The sequence below is a fragment of the Dasypus novemcinctus genome, chromosome 10, assembly GCF_030445035.2.
Source record: "Dasypus novemcinctus isolate mDasNov1 chromosome 10, mDasNov1.1.hap2, whole genome shotgun sequence".
Lineage (NCBI taxonomy): Eukaryota > Metazoa > Chordata > Mammalia > Cingulata > Dasypodidae > Dasypus > Dasypus novemcinctus.
Window position 1 is genome coordinate 91287294 of NC_080682.1, and position 15994 is coordinate 91303287.

Consider the following 15994-nt stretch of genomic DNA (forward strand, 5'->3'; position numbering starts at 1 on the left):
CTGATAAAACTGCTGCTATCTGTGAATAGGGTTTGATCTGGGCAGGGAAGTGGACTGTCTTGGAGGTTGGAGCAACTGGCATACATTTCTTCTGTTACTTCTGTGCAGTCATGTTCAGGAATTTCTCTTTTGGTCAGCAGGAAAGTGGCAGGATTCAGGGTGTGCACAGTTTCTACTGTTATCCTGGGTTTTTCACAAAGCAGGCCTTGGTAATAAGTAAGCCTGGGGTTGGGTAGCCAATGTTGACTGTATGAGTTTATTAAAGTGGTGACAGCATGGGGTACCATGACATGAATGGCTTGCCCAAGAGTGAGCTTGTCAGCCTCTTTGACAGGGGTTACTGTTGCTGCTAAAGCCCTCAGGCAGGGAGGCCATCCGGTGGCTACAGGATCTGTTTTGATAGGTAGGCATAGGTCTCTGCCAGGGTCTGACTGTTTGAGTGAGGACTCCTAGGACCACCTTGTTTTTCTCTCACAAAAACAGGTTAAAGTACTGAGATACATCTGGAAGTCCTAGGGCAGCAACCTGGCTAAGCTGTTTTTTAAATTCTTTGAAGGCATTCTGTTGGGTTATACTCCAGATGAGGGGTTCTTTTTCCAGGTCTGTGAGGACTTTGTAAAGGGGGTTAGCCATAGCCACAAAACTGGGAATCCAGATTCAACAGTATCTGGCTGCCCCCAGAAACTCATGGAACTTTCTTTTAGTGTTAGGTGTTGGGATAGTGCAAATTAACTTCTTTTGCTCCAGTCCTAGTGTTCAGTGCCCTGTTGAGATGATGAACCCTAGATATCTAGCCTGCTGTTGGCAAATCTGAGCCTTTTTCCAAGACACTTTATAGCCAGTTTGTATTAGAAGTTGTAGAAGGGCCCAAGTTCCCTCCCAGCAATTTTCTTCTGTCTCACTAGGCAGCAAGAGGTCATCTATGTACTGAAGGAGGGTATAATTTAAGTTTTCCTGTGGGTAGGAAGCCAGATCTGCCACCAGGGCTTCTCCAAAAAGGGTGGGGAAGCTTTTGAAGCCCTGCAGGAGTTGAGTCCAAGTTAATTGAGTCTTTTGTTAAGTCCTGGGATTCTCCCACTCAAAAGCAAATAGAGACTGGCTCTGGGTAGCCACCACAGGCAGAGAAAAAGCATCCTTTAAACCCAGACAAGTAAATTAGGTGGCCCCAGATGGTAATTGCCCCAATAAGGTGTATGGGTTAGGAACTACTGGGTGCCAGGTGATTGCAGTGTTGTTGATGGCCTGCAAGTCTTGGGCAGATTGATATCCCATCCCATCAGGCAGCAGCAGAGTGTTCCAGAGTGACAGTCATTCAATTAAGATCCCTTCTTCTCTTAGGCAGTTTATGTGTTTGACCATGCCCAATTGAGCCTCATGGAGGATCAGATATTGCCTTTGTTTGACTGGGGTGGCCCCAGGTTTTAGGTCTATATTGAGAGGGGCATGGTTCTGGGCCATTCCAAGTAAATTTCTTTCAGCCCAGACCTCAGGGTACAGTTCTAATAGCCTCTCCAGATTTTGACTTGAAGTTTCTTCTTCATACAGTCTCCATTCCTCACTCAGGGGAATGGTGACAAGGAGGGTGAGGCTGGTCCCAAGTTTTAAACTTGTTGACCCCTCAGGTATAAAGGTGATTTGGGCTCCCAGTTTAGTTAGAAGGTCCTTGCCCACCAGGGGAACTGGGCATTCAGGTAGATACAGAAATTCGTGGGTTACTTCATGGCCACCTGAATGGTTGGTTCTGGACTGGCAGAAAGACCACTGGCTGGACTAATTTCTAGTTGTCCCTATCATGTTAGCCATCTCTCCACTAAAGGGGCAACTGGTGTGTTTACTACTGAATATTCAGCTCCAAGTATCTACCATGAAAGTCTTTGATTGGCCCCTGATGTTTACTTTGACTGTGGACTATGGGGGCCAAGTACTAGTGAGCCCAGTCACCCCATTTGGAGTCGAGTCCCACTATGCCAATCAGGTGGTCTTGGGCTTCAGGCTGGTATTATCCTCTGGGAGCATTTCCCTTGTTAGTCCAGCCTTTTTGTGGACATTTGTTTTTCCAGTGTCCAGTTTCTTTACAGTAGGTACATTGTTCTCCCACCAGGGGCACTCTCTTGTAGGTATTCCCCCCTTTTTGGGGTGGCCCTCCTTGATCGGTCAGGTCTGAATTCCCTAAGGCTGCTGCTAGCAGGAAGATCTGCTGTTTCATTCACTTTTTCACTTCCTTTTCAGCAGTTTCTCCTGATTGATAAAGACTTCGTTTGCAACTTCAAGGAGTCCCTGTGAACCCATCTAGCTTCTGAAGTTTCTGTCTGATGTCTGGTGCCACCTGTCTGTCAAAAGTTGCATTGACCATCCTCTGGCTTTCTGGGGTCTCTGAGTTGAAGGGGGTGTAGATCCTGAAGGCCTTGCAGACTCACTCATAGAAATCTCCAGGAGGTTCTTCAGGCTTTTGAGTGATGGAAGCCATTTTACACATGTTTGTGGGCCACCTTGCTCCTTCTTGTACCCCTCTGAGGTGAGCTTCTCAATACCACTGAAGGACACCCCATCCCTGATCTGTGTTAAAGTTCCAGGCTGATTGAGTTTCTGGTGCTGCTTCTCAGTCCCATTCCTCTGACTCCAAGATACCTACAGGGGCCTGTTCTCACAACCACTTTCTGGCTTCCATGATTATCTGGCATCTCTCCTCTATATGGAACAGGGTTAGGAGGAGTTGGTGGCAATCATCCCAAGTGGGGCGGTGGGTTTGGAAAATGGATTCCATGAGGTCGATAAGAGCCTGAGACTTTTCTGAATATGAAGAAGCATGGTGCTTCCAGTTTAAGAGATCTGTAGTTGTGAAAGACTGATAAAACAGGATTGGCCTCCCAGGTTGGACTCTCCCATCTGTACTAATCTGGGCTGGACTCTGTTTCATGGAGGGGCATCTGAAGTGCAGGCTGTGCTGACCAAAGACTTCTAAAAAAGGGGTCTCAGGATCTCCCTTAGTGGGGGTGATGGGCCCGGGGAGACTGAAGGTGGAGGAGTCTCTGGGAGATCTGCTGTGGAGGCTTCAGGGCAGGGAGATGCCCTGGAATGACTGGAACATATGGCAGGGGTAAAATGTCTTCCTCTGGAGGTCCTTGTAGAATAATAGGTTTTTGAGGTCCAGCTGTTTGAGCTACTAGGACCCTTCTCTGACCCTTCCTTTCAACACAGAATCAGACTCAAGGGGGCAGGGTTTGGGTGATTTCTAACCAAGAATCAATGTAGGGAAACTGATCAGAGTGGCCAGGGGTCCCAAAGACTACACGCCAAAATGCACAAACCTTGGTTACATCTAGGTTTCCTTCTGAGGGCCAGTCATCACCAAACATGGGGCACTCCAACTTGCACAAGGTCTGGAGAGTTCTGGGGTACATATGGACACCATAATCCCCAGAAAAGCCTTTCTTGAAGTTTTTTTGAATACAGTCTAATTCTTTGAGTTTGGATTGTGATGATCCCTTTCCTGAACCGGTGTTGCAGGACAAACAAAGGAGGGGCACCTTTCATGAGGCTGCTCAGATGCCCACCTGTCTGCATCTCTAATGAGAACTTAGACTCATCTTAGCTAAGGTGTCTGTGTAGAGTCCAGATTAGCTGCTGTGCTGTATGACATAGCTACGGAGTACAGGATGGGGCCCACTCAGACTCTGTAGCACAGTTCTTGGAGCCACAAACTGGATCAGCAGAGGCAAGCTTCTGCAGTCCCCATTCAATCACTCAATCACTCAGAGGTTACACAGTCCCACTCAAGGGACTATATGTCCTGGAATCTTGAATCTTGAGATATTGGGAGGTGATCTGTCTCCCCTTCTGTCTGGAGATGGGCCTCAGGGTCTTACCTTTCTGGTTTCTTCTTTTTTTTTTTTTTTTTTTTTTTTAAAAGCTAGAGATTTATTGTTATTTTGTGATTAATAAATCATCAAATTGGTTAAGACACCATCCCACATTGTCTGGTTTCTTCTTATGTTGTTCAATCCATCTTCCCACTGAGTCAGACTGGGTCAGAGGACACCCCCACAGGGATCCTTTCCCTGAAGGAGGTCCCATCAAGGGGACAGGTGGCACTGCCTCATTTGTGTGTGGAGATCTCTGCTAGCCATGCCCACTAATCCCAAACCAGAGGCTCAAAAGGCCTACTTGGTTGGGTTTCCCGTTCAGGGAACCAAATGTTGCAGCAAAGCCAGGAGTTCTGAGTGACAGAAAAACCCAAATGGCATTCAGAGAGGTGGAACAACAGATTTATTACATGCAGGCCCAAAGGAGAGTCAATCTCCAAATTCTGAGCCCCATTTTCAGGATTTTATGCAGGATCAGCATGGCTCTCACTCATTGGCTAGCACATTGCTAAGTGAAATTTTGCAAGTGGGGCCACAGAAGCAGAAGGCAGGTTCAAGGTTATGCTTTCATGGGTTAATTTACAGAAGCAGGGAGCAGGAGTAGCTTGTAAGATAGTCTTCTGCAAGGCCATGCTCCCACAGGCTGATTTACAGAAGTGGGGGCCAGGAGTGGTTTGTCAAATAGTCTCCTGCAAGGCCATGCTTTCATGGGCTGATTTACAGAAGCAGGGGGCAGGAATGGCTCATTAGTTAGATAGTTTTACAAGGTTATCCTTTTTATTTCTCAACAGCATAGCACCCTGTACTCCCATTGTTATCAATTAATGGGTGGAGAGGTGGGGCAAGATGGCATCTGAGTGAGTGCACCTTATGGTCTCTCCTGCAAAGAGGCAGCCAAGTGGGGTTGGAGTCTCACAGGAGTGGGCTGTCTTGAGGGCTTGCAGGGCAGAGGGTGTGTGGATGTCAATTTGGAGAGACAGTGACAGAGGAGGTGCTTGCTAAAGGTAGAATTGTGGCTTACAAGTACAGAGGTCAGAAGCTGTGGGCTGGCAGTACTCTTCCCCTCTGGGGCTGGTGGCCCTGGTGTTCCCTGAGAACTGTCAGTTGTGTGGCAGTGTTCCTGGGTCCCATCGTCCCTGGATGCATGGTCCCAGGTCTCTGTCTCCTGAGCCCCTGTAGCCAGTGTTCCACAGACCTATGTACCCTGGGTCTGCAGTGTCCCAGACTTCCCATTCCTGAGTCCAGCACTCCTGGAGGTCCAGGATTGCCCTAGCCCTCCGGTTTTGGACTGATTCCATGGGTGGGAGGGATTCAGTGCAGAAGCGGGGACCTGGCTAATACAGGTTCGATTTTCTGGTGTCTCCCCCCCCTTTTTTTTTTCTTTTTTGCACTTGGAGGAGCATAACAACTAACTTGGGGAGAGTCTGGGAAGAGAGGAGAGGCAAATCTGCTGAGAAAGCCCAATTCACCTAAATACCCTGGAATAGGAAACTTGGCCTGGGAAAAGGTGGAATCAGAAAATCAACTAGCCCTCTTGCAGCACACCTAAAGGGGAGGGACTGTAGGAGGTGCTTTCCAAGCTTCCAATAGCATACTTGGGGTTCCTGGTGAGGTGTGCGTGCTCTCTCTGGAAATTAAGAGTCATTGTTTTCTGTGCAGAGCTGGTTCAACAAGGACCCACTTGAATCTCCTACTGGACCTCTCAGGCAGCTTTTCTGCTGCCTGGGAGAGAGGGAAGTGAGGAAGGGAGAAAGGGGGAATGTCAGATCCCTAAGTGCTTTATTTAACTACAAAGAGGATTCCTTGCTTGAAACTTTCCCTAGTCTTTGGTTGGTTTGTCTTGTTTTCCCTTCTTCTTTATCCCCCAGAGGCCCTTTTTTTCTTTTCTCTTTTTATTTTTCTTGCTTACTTCCCCATTCCCGTTTGTCCCTTTTTGTTTCCTCTTTCTCTTCTTTTTTATTCTTTTTACATTAGATGCTGCCGGGAGTGCACATTTGCTGTATTTCCTCATCCTCCATTTCCTCTTTTCTGTGTGTATTGATTTTGGCCACCAATATCCCCTTTCCTCTACATCTTTCTATCCTCCATCATTGATTGTTTCTCTTACATTACACCTCTTTGTTTGCCCCTCTATTTTTAATTTCTTTTAATTTCTAATACCTTTGTTCTGTTTTCTGTCTTGTCTTCACTCCTTATATTATTGTCCTTTCTTTTCTCTTTCCCTCTCTCCTGAACACACTGGCCTTTTAATTCACACTATATTCCTCCCCATATTCAGATTACTGTCTCATTATATGTACTTTACTTTTCTTACTGTTGTAACTCTACATACCTTACATGAGTCTAATATCCATTCTCCTAGATCTTACATGGTTCCTCTGTTAATATTTACTATCAATACTACTATTATTCATTTTCTTTTATTACTTCTCCTGCATTCTCTGGCCCTAATATTTTCCTTCAAGTGAACTTGGCCAACAACAAGGATATAGAATAAGAAGAAAAAAATGACAAGGAGAAGACTTAGCATGCATGCAAAAACAATTAATTAAACTCCAAACCAGACAAAGAAGCTAAGCAACTGATTAAACTGGTCAAGATAAAATGATGACCAGACAGCAACAAAAAACTACAAACCAAACCAATAATCAGGAAAACATGCCCCAATCCAATGAACAAACTAAAAACCAGGAAGAGGAGCAGAACATTGAACAAAAAATTAAAGCTCTCAAAAGATATGTTAGGGAAATGGACTTGGCCCAATGGATAGGGCATCTGCCTACCACATGGGAGGTCTGCGGTTCAAACCCCGGGCCTTCTTGACCTATGTGGAACTGGCCCATGTGCAGTGCTGATGCACGCAAGGAGTACCGTGCCATGCAGGGGTATCCCCCGTGTAGGGGAGCCACACACACAAGGAGTATGCCCCCATAAGGAGAGCCACTCAGTGTGAAAGAAAGTGCAGCCTGCCCAAGAATGGCGCCGCACACACGGAGAGCTGACACCAAAGATGATGCAACAAAAAGAAACACAGATTCCTGGTGCTGCTGATAAGGATAGAAGCGTCACAGAAGCACACACAGTGAATGGACACAGAGAGCAGACAACTGGTGGGGGGGGAGGGGAGAGAAAAAATATATATTAGGAACCAATTTGATGAAGTGAAGGAAGAGATTAAGAATATTAAGTAAACAATTAGAGAGAACACAGAAGAAGTTGCAGTCATATGCAAAAAGATAATGGATATCATGGTGATGAAGAGAACAATTCAAGAAATCAAAAATACACTCTCAGCAAATAACAGCAGACTCAAAGAGGCAGAGGAGAGAATTAGTGATGTGGAAGAGAGTACATCTGAAATCAAACAGATAGTAGAACTGATCAATTCTGCTGGGGAAAAATTGTGATTAGTAAGGGAAGAAATTGTAATATTGATGTGGAGAAAATAGTCACAGTAGCTGCTGATGGTAGGGAGAGGGAAGAAGAGATATTATGTGGGTGCATTTTTAGGATTTGGAGTTGTCCTGGGTGGTGCTGCAGGGACAGATGCTGGACATTTATGTCCTGCCATGGCCCATTGATGGAATGGTGGAGAGTGTAGACTACAATGTCTACACCACTGTCCATGTGGTGTAGCAGTGCTCCAAAATGTATTCACCAGGTGCAGTTAATGTGTCACGATGATGGAAGAGGTTGTTGATGTGGGAGGAGTGGGGTGTGGGGGTGGGGTATATAGGAACCTCATACTTTTTGAATGTAACATTTAGAAGAATAAAGAAGAAGAAAAAAAGATAGAAAAAATCCAACAGGGACTTAGGGGCCTGAATGACAATGCAAAACACACAAACATATGCATTATAGGCATCCCAGAAGGAGAAGGGAAAGGGGACAGAAGGGGTGTTGGAGGATATAATGGCTGAAAACTTCCCAAACCTATTGAGGGAGATGGATGTACATGTCCAGGAAGCACAATGAATCCCAAAAGGCATAAATTGCAACAGGCCTACTCCAAGACATATACTTATCAATTTATCCAATGCTCAAGACAAAGAGAAAATACTAAAAGCAGCAAGAGATAAGAGAACCATCACATACAAGGGAGGCTCCATAAGATGAAATGCTAATTTCTCATCTGAAACCATGGAGGCAAGAAGGCAGTGTTATAACACAGTCAAGGTTCTAAAAGAAAAAAAAAATTCCAAGAATACTCTACCCAGCAAAGTTAGGATTCAAAAATGATGGAGAGTTCAAAATATTCACAGATAAACAGAAACTAAGAGAATATGCCAACAAGAATCCTGCCCTTCAAGAAATACTAAAGGGAGTTCTGCAGGAAGAAAGAAAAAAAACAAGAGAGACAGAGTTAGAGGAGAGTGTAAGAGCAACTAAAAAGACAAAAACAGGAAAAGAAAATCAAGCAAAATATGACAAACACAAATCCGAAGAAAATATGGCTAATATAAGTAATCCCTTGAAAGTAATAACACTGAATGTCAATGGATTAAACTCACCTATCAAGAGACTCAGACTGGAAGATTGGTAAGGAAATATGACCCATCTATATCCTGCTTACAAGAAACACATCTTAGACCCAGGGATTCAAGGAGGTTGAAAATGAATGACTGGAAAACAATCTTACAAGCAAACTATAACCAAAAAAGGGCAGGGGTAGCTATATTAATATATAGATTTTAAATGCAAAAACAGTTGTGAGAGACAAAGATGGACACTACATATTAGTGAAAAGGATACTCTTTCAAGAAGATAGAACAATCATAAACATCTATGCCCCTAACAAGGGTGCCTCCAAATACATGAGGCAAACACTGGAAAAACCAAGCAAAGGAATAAATGCCTCTACAATTATAGTGGGGGACTTTAATACACCACTATCAACTTTGGACAGAACATCTCAAAAGAAAATCAATAAAGAAACAAAGACTTTGAACAATGTATTAGAGGAGCTGGACCTAATAGACATATACAGAATGTTACACCCAAATACAGCAGGATATACATTCTTCTCAAGTGCACATGGATCATTCTTCAAGATAGACCACATGCTAGGCCACAAAGAAAGTCTCAATGAATTCAGAAAGATTGAAATCATAAAAAATAATTTCTCTGACCATAGTGGAATGAAGCTGAAAACCTGCAAAGGTCAGAGACCCAGATTTGGCACCAAGATTTGGAAGTTAAACAACACACTCTTAGGAAAACAGTGGGTCAAGGAGGAAATCTCAAAAGAAATTAATAACTACCTTGAAACTAATGAAAACGACAACAAAACATATCCAAACTTATGGGATGCAGCAAAAGCTGTACTGAGAGGGAAATTTATAGCCATAAATTCATACATCACAAATGAAGAAAGAGCTAAAATTGAAGAACTAACTGCACACTTGGAGGAATCAGTAAAAAACAATAACAAACTAACCCCAAAGGAAGAAGAAAGATCAGGGCAGAACAAAATGAAATAGAAAATAAGAAAGCACTTGAAAAAATAAACAAAACCAAGAGCTGGTTCTTTGAGAAGATCAATAAAATTGGCAAACCCTTAACTAAATTAACAAAGAAAAAAAGAGAGAAGATGCAAATACACAAAATAAGAAATGAGAAAGAAGATATGACCACTGGTTCCACAGAAATAAAGACTATCATATGAGGATAACTTGAAAAACTATATTCCAACAAAAATGACAATGTAGAGGAAATGGACAAATTCCTAGGAATACATAAGCAGCTTACATTGAGAAAAGAATTGACAATCTCAACAAACCAAATACAAGTAAAGAGATAGAATCAGTCATTAAAAACCTCCCAACTAAGAAGAGCCCTGGGCCAGATGGCTTCACAGGTGAATTCTCCCAAACGTCCTGGAAAGAAGTAACACCAATCTTGCTTAAACTTTTCCAAAAAATCAAAACAGAAGGAACATTCCCCAACTCATTCTATGAGTCCAACATTAGTCTAGTACCAAAGCCAAACAAAGACACCACAAGAAAGGAAAATTACAGACCAATCTCTCTGATGAACCTTGACGTGAAAATCCTCAACAAAATACTTGTTAATCATATTCAACAACACATTAAACAAATTCTCCACCATGACCAAGTGGGGTTCCTTCCTGGTATGTAAAGATGGTTCAACATAAGAAAATCAGTCAATGTAATACATCACATAAACAGACTGAAGGAAAAAAAATCACATGATCATATCTATAGATGCACAAAAAGCATTTGACAAAATATAGCACCCTTTCTTGATAAGAACACTGCAATAGATCGGAATAGAAGGAAACTTCTAACATGATAAAGAGTATCCATGAAAAACCCACAGCTAACATCGTTTACAATGTCGAAATCCTAAAATCTTTTCCTCTAAAATCAGGAACAAGACAAGGATGCCCACGATCACACCTCCTATTTAACATAGTCTTAGAAGTACTTGCTTGAGCACTGAGGCAAGAACCAGACATAAAAGGCATCCAAATTGGAAAGAAAGAAGTAAAAATTTCACTATTTGCAGGTGATATCCTATCATAGAAAACCCAGAGAAGTCTACAATAAAGCTTCTAGAACTTATAAATGAGTTCAGTAAAGTTGTAAGTTACAAGATCAATGTGCAAAAATCAGTAGAAAATCTGTACACCAATAATGAACAATCAGGAGGAAATCAGGAATCAAATACCATTCACAATAGTAAATAAAAAAGTCAAATACCTAGGAATAAATTTAACTAAAGATGTAAAAGACTTATACACAGAAAACTACACAACACTGTTCAAGAAAATCAGAGAAGACCTAAATAAATGGAAGAATATTCCCTACTCATGGATAGGAAGACCAAACATTATTAAGATATCTATCCTACCAAAACTGATCTATGCATTCAATGCAATCCCAATAAAAATCAACACAGCATTCTTTAATGAACTAGAAAACTAACTATGAAATTTGTTTGGAAAGAAAAGAGGTCCCAAATGGCCAAAGATATATTGAAAAAGAAAAATGAAATTGGAGGAATCACACTACCTGACTTCAAAACATACTACAAAGCTACAGTAGTGAAAATGGCATGATATTGGTACAAGGATAGACACACTGACCAGTGGAACCAAATTGAGAGCACTGATATAGATCCTCATATATTCAGCCATATGATGTTTGACAAGGCCACCAAACCCTCTCAACTGGGAGAGAATGGCCTCTTCAACAAATGGTGCCTGGAGAACTGGATATCCATATGTAAAAGAATGAAAGAGGATTACCAACTCACACCTTATACAAAAATCAACTCAAGATGGATCAAAGACCTAAATATAAGACCCAAGACCATAAAGACCTTGGAAAGCAATGTGAGGAAGCATCTACAGGACCATGTAATAGGGAACGGCTTCACAAATTTCACAACAAAAGCACGAGCAGCAAAAGAAGAAACAGATAAATTGGACTTCCTCAAAATTAAAGCCTTCTGCATCTCAAAGGAGTTTGTCAAGAAAGTGAAAAAAGAATGTACACAATGAGAGAAAATATTTGGTAACTATATATCTGATAGGAGACCTATATCTTGCATATATAAAGAATTCTTATATCTTGAAAGTAAAAAGACAAACAACCCATGTAAAAAATGGGAAAAAGATTTGAACAGACACTTCTCCAAAGAAGATATACAAATTGCTAAAAAACACATGAAAAAATGCTCAAAATCACTAGCTATTAGGGAAATTCAAATCAAAACTACAATGAGATACCGTCTTACTACCATAATACTGTCAGATAGCTAAACACCAGAAGAATACAATTGTTAGAGAGGATGTGGAGGAATGGGAACACTCATCCACTGCTGGTGGGAATGCAGAAACCCTGTACATTTTAAGCCTTAACTTCCCATTCCCTATGCTTACCCCATCCCCTGGTAGCCTATATTCTAATTTCTGACTGAATTAGTTTGCTTATTTTAGTTGTTTCAAATCAATGAGATCATATACTAGTAGTCTCAATCTGAGTGCTTATTTTACTCAAATTGATGTTTTCAAGGTTCATCCAAGTTGTTACATGTATTCATTCTTTTTTATGGCTGAATAATATTCCATTATATGTCTATACCACATTTTATTTATCCATTCATTGGTTGATGAGCATTTGGGTTTCTTCCATCTTTTGACAACTGTGAATAATGACTCCATGAACATCAGTGCACAAATATTTGTTGGAATTTCTTTTTAATTCTTTTGGATACATAGCTAAAAGTGGGATTGCCAGGTCATATTGTATTTCTATATTGAGTTTTTTGAGGAAAAACCAAACTGCATTCCACAGTGGCTATACCACTTTACACTGCCACCATCCATGAATGTGTCCCTATTTCTTAGAATCTGCTCCAACATTGTTATTTTCCATTTTTAATAGCACCCATTCAAATGGTTATGAAATGGTATCTCATTGTGGTTTTGATTTGCTTTCCCTGATGACTAATGATATTGAGCATCCTTACATGTGCTTTTGGCTACTGACATATCTTTTTGGAGAGATGTCTATTCAAGTTTTTTGCCCTTTTTTAAATTGAGTTGTATCCTGGTGTGACAGTTTGAGATTAATTTTGTGAATCCTCAGAAGAGAAAGATTAAATTTGTAAGCTAATCTGTTCTTTCATGTGTGATACTCTTTGATTGCATTAGATTCAGCTGAGATGCCCTCAATTAAATTACCTGTTAAAATTAGGTCTTTGATTCAACCATGTCAGTAAGGTGTGACTCAGGTGGAGTCCCCACTCTCTGATTGGGCTGATATAATTAAATAGACACTTGCTCAAGAAGATGCACAGAAAGAGAGAGGACTATGTTCATTTTGATCCTGGCACCCTGGGGAGAGATGAATCATTCACCTGACAAGTGTGCAGCTGACCTTGGGAAGAGAGGTGAGACTGATATAGAAAGCCCAGAAAGACACGAGGCCTATGTCAGGAGAGAGAGGAAGTCTGAGAGACAAACCCCGTTTCAGCCTGCAGCTGAGGGAAAGGAAGCCCAGAGAGGAAGGCTGGACCCTCACAGAGATCAGCAACCATCTTGCTTCAACATGCAGCAACTGACTTTGGTGAGAAAGCAATGTTGAGTTGGACTCTTTAGGGACTTATAGCTAAACTTTTATCTCCAAATAAATACCCTTTATAAAAGCCAACAGCTTTCTGGTACTTTGCATTGGCACCCCTTTGGCAGACCGATATACTTGGTTTGAGTCTTTTGTGGACTCCAGCAATTTATGTTCTTAAGCTAGCCCACTCCTGTATATGTAAGCCCATTTTAGATGGGACCTTTTGGTTAGATTCAGTTAAGGGAGCTTTTGATTAGATTGCTTGAGGACATTTGATTGGACTATGTCAGTGAGGCTTGACCCAGGTTGGGTCTTGGCCCTCTCACTTGTGTCTTATATGTGTGGAGAACTGAAAGTGGAAACACACAGAGAAAGAAAGAGAGCTGCCATTTCACTCTAACATGTGAAGACCCCAGGATCTCATATAGCTGCAAAACATTAGAGAAACCTCAAGAGGGTGAGAAAGAGGTCAGAGTTTAAAAATCACAGAGCAGCTGAAGAGATGAGCCATTGTGCTTGAATTCCTACAGTTGAGCATGGGAACAGTGAGCCTAAAGGAGAAAGCAGAGAGAGAGCCTGACAGACTTTCCATTTTGCCTTGTCACAAAGTAGAAATCCAGGATTTCCCTTAGCTGCAATTTGGTGAGATGGCATCTCTGATGATGCCTTAATTTGGACTTTCTCACAGTATTGGAACTGTAAGATTTTTACCCTAATACATACTATCATAAAAACAAACCCATTTCTGGTATCAACAGCATTATCAAACTAAAACAGATTGTTTGTCTTTTTGTTGTTAAGTTGAAGGATTTCTTTATATATTCTGGACATTAAAACTTTATTGAATTTTTGGTTTTCAAATATTTTCTTCCATTGTGTAGGCTGCATCTTACTTCCATGCTAAAGAACTTTTTTTTTAAAAAGAAGCATTCAGATCTTTATTTGAACAACTCTAGCCTTTGTATACAAAGCCAATCTATCTCAATGACAAGGATATTCATTCTTGATTCTAAAAATGTATGTTAACTAGGAAATCAAAGTGAGGTTGTAGGGAGCACTAGGTAAGGAAAATAACATAACAATATCACCACAGACTAAAAGGCAAGTAAAATTAGGAATGGAAATCCAAAGGAAATATTTCTTCTAAGGCATTCAAGCTTTTTGTCATCAAGATATTTCTAAGGAAATATTAATCAGGGGGTGTCCTCCAAATTATAACTATACAATTTAGTATCGATCTCCAGAGAATACTACTCCTAAATCAATCTGAAGCTGAAATCAGTGCAGTGAAATCAGTGAAGCCAATACTTATAATTCTAAATAATAATCTGGTGTTAATATTAAATTGCCCATGTATTAATGTTAAATCATCAAATGTATTTCATAATTTTGGGTTAAAAAATATGCCTACATGGTTTTCTTCTATTCTCTTCTTGGTGCTCAGTGCTTATATAACTTTCATTCACATGGAAAAGCATAGAATCAGAATGAGGTAAGGATCAATCATTGTGCATTCTCAACATGGGCAAGCCTGTGGATAAGACATAACCAGACAAGGCCCTGGGGAGGCGGATCAGCCATCATGGTGTCCAGGAACAGATTCAGCATTATCTTTTACTGCTGGGGGAAACAGGTGTGGACTGAATGCTCTGTGTAACCAAAAGATGGCCCTTCAAAGACAGCTGTTGGGAGCTTCAGAACTTCCTTTAGAAACTGGTCAAACTTGCTAAATATCATTAAACCACTGTAATCTGACATTTGGGAGAAAACATATCTCAATTTGTCCAGCATTTTTCCACCACACATGGTTGCTAACATAGCTTTAACTGAAAATACCATCAATTTGCCACAGCCCTCACTGTCATATGCAGCAATCATGAAGTTGAGGATGAAGCTGATGGGCTGTTCCACCCTGATCTGGTTAGTAGAAGTAAAGCGCTTGTACAGCTGGTAGTAGAGGGATGAGGTGATTGTTTAAGATGGAACACACTGATCTTGGTGTTATGGTCCAGTGTATTAAGACCATTATTTTGAAAGGCTTCAGTCACATTCCACAAGATGAAGGTTGCATAGTTTTTGTACAAATCATAATTTGCAAGCTGTTCTGTAAATTGATAGTTGTATGACATCAAAATTCTGAGCATGCATTTCTATGAACAGCTGCCTCTTTTCAGCCATGGTTGTCTGCTTTTTCCCACTTTCCTCAATCATCTTCCCAGCTGGAGAAGGCGGCGTCAGTAAGGTCCTTCCATGTTAAAGTCCTTTGAGGCACTAACGTTTTAAATTTTAATGGGATCCCTTTTCTATTTTTTTCTTTTGTTGCTTGTGCTTTGGATGTAAAGTCCAAGAAAACATTGTTTAACACAATGTCCTGAAGATGCTTTCCTATTTTCTTCTAGAAGTTTTATAGAACTGGTACTTATATTTAGGCCTTTGATCCATTTTGAGTTGATTTTTATATCTGGTGTGAAGTAGGGGTCCTCCTTCCTCTTCTTGCAAATGGAGATCCAGTTTTTCCCAGACCATTTTTTGAAGAGATTATTCTTTGCCAGTTGAGTGGTCTTCACTTCTTGTCAAAAATCATTTGGTCATAAACGTGAGGGTTGATTTCTGAGTTCTCACTTTAATCCATTGGTGTGTATGTAGTCCTTGTGCTAGTACCATGCTGTTTTGATTACTGTAGCATTGTAATAAGTTCCATTCTTCCATTTTAAGATGTATTTAGCCATTCAGGGGCCCTTACCCTTCCATAGAAATTTGATTATTGGGTTTTCCATTTCTGCAAAGAAGGTTGTTGACTTTGATTGGAATTGCCATGAATCTATAAACTGCTTTGGATAGGATTAACATCTTAATTGTATTTAGGCTTCCAATGCTGCTCATTCATTGTTTTTCTGATATACTCTTACTTTCTCTGTATTTTCCTTCATCTCCTAGAGCATTTTTAAGATCACTTTTTAAAGATTTTGTTTGGCATGTCCACATTCTTATCTTTTTCATTTGTGTTTTCTCAATTTTTATCCTCTTTTTTCAGATGGG

The 15994-nt window shown here is 40.9% G+C and overlaps 1 pseudogene; it reads right to left on the reverse strand.

The window, feature by feature from the left end:
* Positions 1-14523: 14523 nt before the first annotated feature.
* On the reverse strand, positions 14524-15166 carry LOC131280217 (dystrobrevin beta pseudogene; annotated as a pseudogene).
* Between the last annotated feature and the right edge of the window lie 828 nt (positions 15167-15994).